The following is a 12,035-nucleotide window of genomic DNA, read 5'->3' as shown; positions in this document are numbered from 1 at the left end:
AACATCCAGTGAGCGGCAGTTCTGTGGGCGGAAATGCCTTGTTGATGCCAGAGGTCAAAGAAGAATGGGCAGAATGGTTCGAGCTGATAGAAAGGCAACAGTGACTCAAATCGCCACCCGTTACAACCAAGGAAGGCAGAAGAGCATCTCTGAACGCACAGTACGTCGAACTTTGAGGCAGATGGGCTACAGCAGCAGAAGACCACACCGGGTGCCACTCCTTTCAGCTAAGAACAGGAAACTGAGGCTACAATTTGCACAAGCTCATCGAAATTGGACAGTAGAAGATTGGAAAAACGTTGCCTGGTCTGTTGAGTCTCGATTTCTGCTGCGACATTCGGATAGTAGGGTCAGAATTTGGCGTCAACAACATGAAAGCATGGATCCATCCTGCCTTGTATCAACGGTTCAGGCTGGTGGTGGTGGTATCATGGTGTGGGGAATATTTTCTTGGCACTCTTTGGGCCCCTTGGTACCAATTGAGCATCGTTGCAACGCCACAGCCTACCTGAGTATTGTTGCTGACCATGTCCATCCCTTTATGACCACAATGTACCCAACATCTGATGGCTACTTTCAGCAGGATAATGCGCCATGTCATAAAGCTGGAATCATCTCAGACTGGTTTCTTGAACATGACAATGAGGTCACTGTACTCAAATGGCCTCCACAGTCACCAGATCTCAATCCAATAGAGCATCTTTGGGATGTGGTGGAACGGGAGATTCGCATCATGGATGTGCAGCCATCAAATCTGCAGCAACTGTGTGATGCCATCATGTCAATATGGACCAAAATCTCTGAGGAATGCTTCCAGCACCTTGTTGAATCTATGCCACGAAGAATTGAGGCAGTTCTGAAGGCAAAAGGGGGTCCAACCCGTTACTAGCATGGTGTACCTAATAAAGTGGCCGGTGAGTGTACATGTGTGCCGTCAGCGGACAACGCCTGTGATTGGCAACAAGCACCCAGGGGATAATTTAACACTGCAGTGAAATAATTGAAAATTCTTGGGCACTGCAATAATTCGCAATTATTATGTGACTACGCCACCTCCATGCCATGTGGGCTCAGAGGGGCATAGCTGCAGGTGGAGTGGGCCGGCATGGGGCATTCCTGCCCCATGGAAGCTTTGTTTTTTTTAAAGCTTGCAAACGACTGCCCGACTTATGCTTCAGGGTACCTAAGCCTGTTGATGTATTATCCCCGAGTGTTTTGCATTGTGTTCATGCAAAACACCAGATCGCTTGCGTTTCCTTGAAAATGCAGAAGTGATTGGGCTGGACCCCGCCTGTGGGCGTCTGCATTGTATTTGTAAACACAATGCAAGCGCCAAGTGTCACCACACCCTCACTTTTCCAAGATGCCTACTTTACAGAAAGTCTCTGTAACACCTCAATGAGCTTCTGTCCTTCCTGCCAGCAAGACAGAATGCAGTAGAGATCTGTGAAAAGCAGATTAGGAGGATGTAGGCTGATTGGAGTCAAAACAAGTGGACAGAAAAACACTTTGCTCTAATAAGATACATTATGTAATATTTGTAGAAAAGCTGGTGACTTTTTTTTTGCAGAAGTAAATTTTGATTTATTTTACTGTTTTGTGCCACTTCAGTGAAATGTGGCAAGGGTGTAGATGAGACTTCTCAGAAGGGTTGTCTGGCCCCCTGTGGCCCAGAATATTTACTATAATAACAAGAAACTTGTGCGGATTATAGCTCAAATCAGTGCCAGCAGGCGCACACATGTAAGGCATATACCAATTCATAAATTAGGGGCATCCCATGAAATCAAGAATGTGTAGTAAACGTCAATTTATGTAGTGTATGTGCACGGGTAACCTAGCTCCTGAGTTACAGGATGTATTATGGCCGATAGCGACATCCAGATTTCTGCTGGTTGTTACTGGAATCAGTCGACATGACAGACACATCCCCAGAGGCTTGGCTGAGAAGATACATCTCTACGCTGCATTGTATTATGAGGAAACTGTTTATACATCACATTTATTAATATGCCAGATATAAAAGCTAAACTTTTCAGAAAGTGAGATACAGAAGCAAGAACACTGTAGCCACTAAAGACACACGTTGGGAAATTTCCGCTGAACAGAACCGTAAATGTAGTGGTGGGTGAAAGCTGTCTGATAATTTTAACCCTCAAAATTAGTATAAAGTCAGGCAATATATTAAACCATTATAGAGAAAAAAATAGTCAGACGTTCAGCACAGCCTCTTTACTCATTGCTGCGGCGCACCTTCCCGCCTCTCACTGGTAACAGCCCGCAATGTTATTTTCACGTTCGGCACACGGCCGCATTGTTTTCAATTGAAAATATGACCATCCGTTTGAATGACTGTATTTGTGACTGAACCGGAATTCGGCTAAATTACGGGACTAAAACAACTGGGAAGACATAATGGCATGTCTTGACACCTGATTGCCACTTCTTGCCCCAGTGCCATAGGTTCGCCACCCCTGTCCTATGCCCTATATTTTTCGGTGCACCTGTCCGGCTTGCACCAGTCACGGTAACGCAATGATTTTTTCACCGCCAGCACAAGGCTCTATTGCTTTCAATGGAAAATATGATTTTATGATTCATTTGATTGCCTGTATTTCTGAGTGAACTGTAATTTGGATGGGCATGTCCTACATTGTAGATTTGCCTGGCACGCCCACATGTCCCTGTGCAGTATCAGGCGCTGGTGGGTGTACCAGGTGGCTGGAAGTTGCCTGAGATGAGGTGCAGTGCCCCTGTAAACAAACAAAAGTGCTTTTTTATGAAAATCGGCCAACCTGTTTGATGGTCAGAAGGAAAAAAGGGGTGGTCGGGAGAAGGAGACAGTGAAGATATGGATGAGAGGGGAGGGGGTAGGTAACAGGCAGCGGGCAGCCAACATTGCTAGTAAATCCACAGTTAGTAAATCCGCCCCAGGGCCATTAATATATGCAGAAAAGGAATACTGTAGAAATATCCCTGGCTCGGGACAGTTCATGTTATTTCATCAGTTTGTTTATAAAAGTTACTGTGATGCAAATGCGGGAGCGGTCATAAAGACAGAACAGATGCAAATATTACATTACACCTTATTCCTGTGATGTCACCACTAATGAAACTAAAGAACTGTCCCCTAGTCTTACCCAATAACACCATACATCTCTGACCATGTGATCTACAGAAATTTATTCTAGAATTTATGAACAGATTTCCGCTCTGGTGAAATGAGTCAGAAACTGTGAAAATGAAGTAAAGCAAAGTTAAAGCATTTTGTTCATGCAAATTAAAACTTGGAGAGAGAACAAGGGACAAACACTGCCTGTTGTCTGTCAAAATGGATTTTACTGTGGGAAAACACAACTCAGATATGAGCAGCTAACCAGGGTTATATATATATCAAACCAAAATCATCAGACCACAAACTATTATTAAACTAGATCCACTGTTATTTAAGAAAATCCTACGAGCTCAGTGACAAGGAAACATGTGCCTTCCATATAAACCTTATGTGACACTAGGGATAAGATGGGGAATTACACAATCAGGGTCAGAAGGTGGGCAAAAGATTTGAAGTGGATCTATTTTTTAATATCTTATGAATTTTCAGATCCTTCTATGAAATTGTTACTTTCACAAGTATCAAATGAATACTTGAGCTCATTTATAGTGTCCCAAGGCATCTCCTAGCGCTGTCACATGGGAGAAGAGTCAGATTTCCTCTCCTGGCATAATTGATGATACATAGTCCAGGGTGAGAGGTTCCCTATAAAGCAGTTGTCTTTGTGCCCCAGGGTGTTCAGCAATGATGTCACTCTGACATCATACCTGTGTATGTATAGTTGGAGCACGCTGTCACTGCTAAGAATCTGTATACGGACACAGACGCTGCGCTGGGGAGGTGCACAGTACAGCATAGGGAGTTTGTTATTTTACACCCTCTGGAGCCCTTATTGAGTGCCGGATTCCCAGACAACCCTTTAAAGCTATAATAATCCTACTATAAACAGAAAGTGTGCCAGATCATCCAGATCATCAGGAGTAGGCAACCTGACTGTACAGTTCCTTATCAATGTCCTATAGGTCAGGAGACTGTAGGTTAAAGAGAAGTCTCCATCTCAGATTAATGCTCAGGCAGAGCTGGTCAATGTGCACTGATACCAGAGAAATATTCCTCTACTTTCCAGGCGCAGGACAATTAGAGAGTCTTTTTTGTTTCCTTAAAGAGAATCTGTCATGCAAATTAACCCACCTAAAATAAATACTTCATTAAAAAGTATGATTAAAAAGCATTGCCCTTATCCCTAAATGGTTCCATTCCATGAATGCAATGTTAAAAAATCTGTTTGTAAACTTATATGAAGGTGAGCTTCACCTGAGGTGCACCCACCATATGAGTCACCATAGGAGGCCCTGGATATCCAGTGGTTACAGCATTGCCCTGCCTCCATGTTCCTGATTGACAGGTCTCACTGCTGTGGAACATAGAGCTCTGTTATATAATTGGGAACTTCATGTCATGTGACCAGGGTGATGTCATCTAAGTTCCTTTCACATTTGCACAATCTACCCTATGCATGTATCCAATCGCATGAAATTCCAGCAGCTTCCATGGAAGATTGGGAGGAGAAGTTCATAGAAGCTGCTGTGATTTCACGTGAGCAGATACATACATGGGCTAGATGTTGCAAAGGTAACTTGTAAAGGACTTTAGAAGACATAGGGAGGAGTAGATGGGAGGGGCCGGACGAGTAGGACACGCCACCCGGGATGCCAGGTGATAAAACAAAGTTGAATTATGGGAATGTGAGGGAAACAATTTTTAACAAAAAGAAGGTTTTTAGTTAGTTTATATAGTTCTATAGGAACCTGCCACTAGCTGTATATGTAAAAATGTAGTGACAGGTTGGAAGTACTTAATGAATGAATTTGGGGAACATTCCAAAATGGGGGAGGACACGTAGTAATGTCATAGTGAGTGGCATTTGCTCAGAAAATCAGATAACTTGTGTTAAGGTAAACCTAGCTGACAGATCAAATCCTGTCATTTCTACTTGTCTTATTTTCTTAAAAATACTGTAAAGAATACATTTTAAGATGGCGACGACATCGTGGACAGCACCTAAAACTTTGAGGCAGAGGAATTTCACGAATGGTGGGACAGCAGGAAAACTTTCCAATCAAGAAACTACACGATCTGGGAAGCCTGATATGTTATGCTTTGTATGCTCCTCCTTTTCTACATAGACTTGTGAAACCAAATAAACTTGTGCAGTGCTGAATTACCAGGCATGGGTAGCATGAGCGAGACTTGAATCAGCATTTGCCGGAGTCATTCCTTACAATGTGCACACATGCTTTAACTAATTTGAAACACACGACCAATGCACACTAAAAGAGGATATCATAAATCCTCCCTTAACACTTGCAAAATGAATTCTTAAAATTGTGTTAAAAAGTAATAGTATATGGCAGTGGTGGCGAACCTATGGCACGGGTGCCAGAGGTGGCACTCTGAGCCCTTTCTGTGGGCACCCAGGCCTTCAACCCAACACAGAGTTTACCAGCTAGGACTTAAGGCTTTCTCCTGTGTTCCAAGACAGCCCAGGACGTGCCATGCTTAGCTGTATTTTAAAGCAACGTCCTTGGCTGCCCGGACTACAGGAGTAGCCAGAAGGTGTGGATAGAGATGCATTGTCATTGGAGCTCCTGCTCTGGGTCCCCTGATTCTTCCTTTTCAGAGGACACTGGAGAGAAGCTACAATCCGAATGTCTCCATCATCTTTCTATTGTATTGGTGAACTCAGGACCCAAATACGACTAATACCTGCGATTGAGCAGGGATCAATAAGTTACTGCTTAAATTGTCATGTTGGCACTTTGCAACATATAAGTGGGTTTTGGTTGTAGCTTGGGCACTCTGCCTCCAAAAGGTTCGCCGGTATCACTGGTATATGGTAAGAAGTTACATGTATCATTTCTAAAAACCGATGCAGCCATAACTTTTGTATTGGTAGTATTCAAATAAAATGCTGAGTTCCTGCTACAATATTCTTACCAGAAACAGCTATTTATATCATAAAACCATTATTTAAAAAAACACTATTGATATTCAATACAATTGCTTTTAAAAATGGAGTCTGAAGTACATATTTTTGGCTTTTGATTTTAAGAAATAAAAAAGCCTGCACCTGGTATCAGTACACATTGACCGGCACGTGACATCTAAATAAAGACAAACCCGGTGTGGTGCCTTGCCACAACCCCAAAAAGTGAGCAGATTTGCTGGCCCCAAAGTCTCCTTAATTAAAATGATTAGAGCTGGTTTCCTACATCTCAGATTTATGGCATTCCCCAAAATTGCCAGGTAAAATGGCCGATGCCCCAGGACAGAATAGGAATTGGGGCTGCTCATGTTCATGGCTGTTCATTATTCTAGAAACAGACAAAATGATGTGTTTCTTTCTGGGTGAATTGTCCCCTGATTTTTTTTCAAAGGCCTTTTCTAATAAGATTCATAGGAAATCTACCATTAAAATCAAAAATTATAAACCAGGGACACTTACTCATAGATCCAGGCACTGTGACTGTGATAATCTTCTTATAGTTATTATCCATGGCCTCCATTCTAAAATCAAGCCCAGAAGGGCTATGAGCATGTAATAGAAGCCCTCTGTCCTCTGACTTCACAAGCTATTGTTACAATGTGCAGAAGCATGCCTCAGTGGGGAAGTGCTCCTTCATAATGTAACAGCCTGTGAATCTACAGCAAAGAGGGGCTCTGTTAATAACCCTATAGCAGTGATGGCGAACCTTTTAGCAACCGAGTGCCCAAACTGCAAACCTAAATCCCCTTCATTTATCGCGAGGTGCCAACCAAAATTAGAGCAGTATCTTATTGCTCCCTGTTCTTCAACAACGTTCAATCTTACTGGCCTCCTGAGGACACCAACACAGTAGAAAGAAGGAGGGAAAATTTGCCTCCTTGTAGCCTCGTTCTAGTGTCCCTCTGTACACAAAGAATCATGGGGCTAGCAGGAAGTCCTTCAGAGATAATTCGGCCCTGTCTACACATTCTCCTTCTTCCTACAGTCCCAAGTAGCCAAGCAAGTCACTTTAACCCCTTAATGACCGCCCTATCGGGATTCTACGTCGGTCATTAAGGGTACTTCTTCTGATGCGACGCCTTTCTACGGCGGCGCATCAGAAAAAGATTTCGGGACATCGGGTTATTATAGTGCCGGTGTCGGGCTGTGATATTACAGCCCAGACCCGGCACTAACACCCGGGATCGGAAAAACTCCGATCCCGGGTGTTTAACCCCTTGCACGCCGCGGTCAAGCATGACCGCGGCGTGCAAGTGTGTCCCCCGTGGATCGGACCCCCCCGGTGTGCTTACCGGGGGATCCGATCCCTCCTGCCGCTGCCCCGGGTTCCGACGAGTGACCCGGGGCTGTCGGCTCCTCTTCTCACCGGGTCCTGCCTTCCTGGCAGGACCCGGCTGTAAGTAACTGAGCATGCGCGGCATGCTCAGTTACTTACACTATACACTGCAATACAAGTGTATTGCAGTGTAAAGGCTTGAATAAGCGATCGGATGATCGCTTATTCAAGCCAAGAAGTAGAAAATGTAAAAAAGTAAAAAAAAAAAAATTAAATCTTTTTATAATATAATTAAATAAATAAATAAAATAAAAGTCCCATAATCTCCCCAGTAACACATAAAATGCAAATAAAGTATATAAAACACAAAACACGTACATATTTGGTATCACCGCGTCCGTATTAATCTGTACAATAAATCTAAATCAATATTGAACCCGCTCGGTGAACTACGTAAAAAAAAAACTCGAAAAACTTCCCATAATATACAATTTTTCATCAAACACCATCACAAAAAATGTTCTAAAAAGTGATCAAAAAAAGTTACGGTACCTAATATGATACGACTGAAAAGAACAACTGTTTTCGCAAAAAATAAGCCCTCAACCAGATCTGACAACAGAAAAATACAGAAGTTATGGCCCTGAAAAGTTGTCAATAGTAAAAACAATGCGATTTTCTCCAATATTGGTTTTGCTCAGGAAAATTGAGCAAAATAAGAAAAACTATATAAATGAGGTATCACCGCATCCGTATTAATCTGTACAATATATCTAAATCAATATTGAACCCGCTCGGTGAACTACGTAAAAAAAAAACTCGAAAAACTTCCCATAATATACAATTTTTCATCAAACACCATCACAAAAAATGTTCTAAAAAGTGATCAAAAAAAGTTACGGTACCTAATATGATACGACTGAAAAGAACAACTGTTTTCGCAAAAAATAAGCCCTCAACCAGATCTGACAACAGAAAAATACAGAAGTTATGGCCCTGAAAAGTTGTCAATAGTAAAAACAATGCGATTTTCTCCAATATTGGTTTTGCTCAGGAAAATTGAGCAAAATAAGAAAAACTATATAAATGAGGTATCACCGCAATCGTAGTGAACCAGAGAATAAAGATAAAATATTATTTTTACGTTACGGTGAGCGGGGGGGGGGGGGGGGAATGCTCACAATCCAAAATAAAAATTGATGATTTTGTTTGTGTCCCCCTTGAAATAGTTAATAAAATCTCATGAATAAGCTTTAGACTCCCAAAATAAATTATTTATACATTGTATCTCATCCCATAAAAAATAAGCCCTCATATGATCGCATTACCAAAAAAAATAAAAATTTATAGGTCGTACAATGTGACAATACAAATCTGCTGTGGACGGCGCCTCCATTCATTCTATGCTCGGCCGTGCGCCCGTACAGCAGTTTACCACCACATATGGGGTATCAGTACACTCGGGAGGAATTGGGCATCAAGCGTTGCAGTGCGTTTCATCATTTAATTTATTCTGAAAATGTCAGTTTTGGCCTAAATGAATGTATTTCCAAAAAAATTCCATAGTTTCTAAATCGCAGGTCCATATTTTTTAACCCATGTGAAACACTTAAAGGGTTAATGAACTTAATAGAAGTTGTTTTACATATGTTGAGGGGTGAAGTTTCTATAGTGGGGTAATTTATGAGGTTTTACTATTATTTAGGCCTCTCAAAGTCACTTGGAAGCCGAGTTGTCCCTCAAAATGTGAGTTATGGCAATTTTCATGAAAATAAGAAAAATCGCACCTAAAGTTCTGCGCCTCATAACATCCTAGAAAAATGACCGGAAGCATAAAATATCATCCCAACATAAAGCAGATATTCTGTAAATGTTAATTATCAAACTTTTTGGGTAGTTTTACTTCCTGTCTGGAAACCAGAACATTTCAAACTTGGAAAATGAAGAATTTTTACAAACTTTTGCCAAATTTTCACTTTTTTTCAGAACGAAACGCAAAACTTATCACTTAAATTTTATAACTAACATGAAGTACAATGTGTCACGAGAAAACATTTTCAAAATCACCAGGATATGTTAAAGCGTTCCGAAGTTATAACCAATTATCGTGAGACATGTCAGATTTGAAAAATCGAGTCTGGTCATTGAGCTGAAAACTAGTGTCGGTGATAAGGGGTTAAAATATCACTGAAAACAGCATCTTTGCTTGGAACTACAGGAAAATTCTTTGAGTCCTGTCTGGTGTGCTGGGGTGATGGCCCGGGTGCCCACAGAGAGAGCTCGGAGTGCCGCCTCTGGCACCCGTGCCATAGGTTCGCCACCACTGCCCTATAGCATAATCATAAAGGTGGATTTAAGATGGAAGGATAACAAGTATAAGAAGATTAGCGCAGTCACAGTGCCTGGATCTATGGGTCAGAGTCTCTGGTTTATCATGAAGGATTGTGATGGTAGATTTCTAATAAAGTGGATCAGTCATATCCTATCTAGGCATAAGATATAAAGAGACAGGAAAGGAGAAGGGGGGAGTTAATGTATACTTTGGGTAAGAAGCCGATTACCAACTGCTATGACTCCTAAAGAAAGCCAACCGGGATGACTGACAGTCTACCTTGTGTACACCATCATACAATGACAGCTGTATATTGTACAGCAAGTTCTCCATCCCCCATCCCAATGGGGGTTTGGGAAGGGGGATGGAGAACTAGCAGGTTTATAAAGTAGGCTTCGTTTGAAGGTATTGATATGCCTTCATATTAGGGAGATAATGAGAATTCTGTAATCCTCCTACTAAAGAGTCATCACCCTTTATTTCATCCCATTATGTAGTGACGTTGCTCCCCACGCTGGACACACTACATATTTATAACATGATCGCACCAGTGATGACAAAGATAATTGTCTCCATCAGACTGGGAAACAGTAAGTGACATTGTTTTTTCTCTAAGACGTTAACGGGTGTGGTAAATGCTTACAAGTAATTTGATTGTGTGAAGCACTAGAATAAAATAATCGGGTATGTGTTAATGTAGATTGGATCCGTTACTAATGTATATAGCGCTGTGTACATATGTGACTCTCCAAATAAAGCTGGATTCTTCAGAATGCAAAGGCGTTTCTTTTATTGTTATCCGCCCTAAGGGGGACCTTTCACCACATTCACCAACACCACTTTGCACAATTTTATGGTAGTTTCATTACTTAATTGGGCTCTCTATTGTCAGATGGGTGGTCCTGGGCTGGCGCAGAAATCCTGGCCCCACCCAGATGACAGCAGAGATTCAAAAATAATTACATTGATTTCTTAGAGAGAGAGAAAATTCTAACTATGTCAGAAACAGTGTAGCGCCACCTAGTAAAAGATGGAAACTATAGTTGAGCGGGTTCAGGTTTGGCCACTTGGCCCAGTCATATTGTCGAATTGCTGGCTGAACAATCATAGCCATGGCAAGCCGATCCCACAAAATTGCAGGATGGGCTGTTCAGCTGCTAATCCATCAATATGTCCAGTCAGGCAGTCGAACCAGACCATCAGGTCAGCTCATCTTTAATAGAAAGTATTAGAGTAGATGGAGGTGGTGAAAAGTCCTCTTATAATACCAACCCAACAGAGGCCAAAAGTCCAGTGTCGTCAATAGTTATAGCCGATGTATTGGAACCAGTATTACAGTGGTTCCTGGAGAAACTTTCTTTGTTTGGATAAATGGAGGAGAATCTGGACTGACTGACTCTGTGTCCTGGTGCCACCCGATCATGACTGTGCTGCCCACTATGAGGATGTGGTGACACCTCCAGTATTATGAGGTCCTTGGTGTAGGGTCACCATCACACAAGGAATGCAGGATCGGGGGCAGATTATGAAGTCTGCCCTTGTACTTACAGACCCCTGGATGTTGGAGGACACTTGTTTGTCACCACATACAGACTATTGATGACCACACTGGTGTCCTGACCACTGTCATGGTGGCAGCAGTACCTGGCACCCCTAGTAACACCCCCTGTGCCTGTATACATGTGTGTGTGTGGGGGCAGGGCTGTGCTGGGGTGACCACCTCCTGTAGAGGACACTGATGTGTTTACAGCTGAGAGGCGGATTATTGGAAGCATCTGACAGGGGCCTGAGTATCAGGCCGGGGGAGGAGTTGTCAGCTGTGGCTGCTGCTTCGTGTACATGAACAGCACAACCAAGGGTCTCCCCGGTGCCTGTGCAGCCCACCCCCCCAGCCGTCACCCCTCATACCCGGGCACGGTGCGGCCGCCACTCAGGAAGATCCCCTTGTTATTGTTGTTGTTGACGACTCAGCATCGCTCTGGCTGCTTGTTTCCGGCGGCGGCGGCTCTAGCATCGCGAGACTAAGGCCAGGTCTCGCGGTGTTTGGGAGAGACACACAGGGGAACTGGGGATAGGGGCGGAGCCGCGGCGGTGACGTCATGTGCAGAGTCCGAGCGTGCAGTTTGCGTTACTGGGAGTCAGACATAGAGCTCAGTATTGTGCCGGCTGTTACACAATTATGTGACCGGGGCTGGAGATGACCTTGGAGGCTGCTGCTCCGCTGCTTGTTGGGGCTCACAGGTTATTTTGTCCTTGGGTCACCGGGGACTTCAAGTCACACAGAAAAAATAACTTCACTTTGGCTACGTTCACACCTGCGCTTGTC

General features: G+C 43.0%; 1 protein-coding gene across 2 annotated transcripts in view; it reads right to left on the bottom strand.

Moving 5' to 3' along the window:
- RB1CC1 (RB1 inducible coiled-coil 1) overlaps positions 1-11,789 on the bottom strand; it is a 92,040-nt gene extending 80,251 nt beyond the window's left edge. For both annotated transcript variants that reach the window (XM_072151918.1, XM_072151919.1), the window contains exon 1: positions 11,618-11,789. The gene's annotated coding sequence lies outside the window, so the exon portion shown is untranslated. The remainder of the gene's footprint in view (positions 1-11,617) is intronic.
- Between the last annotated feature and the right edge of the window lie 246 nt (positions 11,790-12,035).

The sequence above is a fragment of the Engystomops pustulosus genome, chromosome 5 (genome assembly GCF_040894005.1).
Source record: "Engystomops pustulosus chromosome 5, aEngPut4.maternal, whole genome shotgun sequence".
NCBI classification, from domain to species: Eukaryota; Metazoa; Chordata; class Amphibia; order Anura; family Leptodactylidae; genus Engystomops; species Engystomops pustulosus.
The sequence above is the reverse complement of the archived record's forward strand: the minus strand, read 5'-3'. Positions and strand labels throughout refer to the sequence as shown.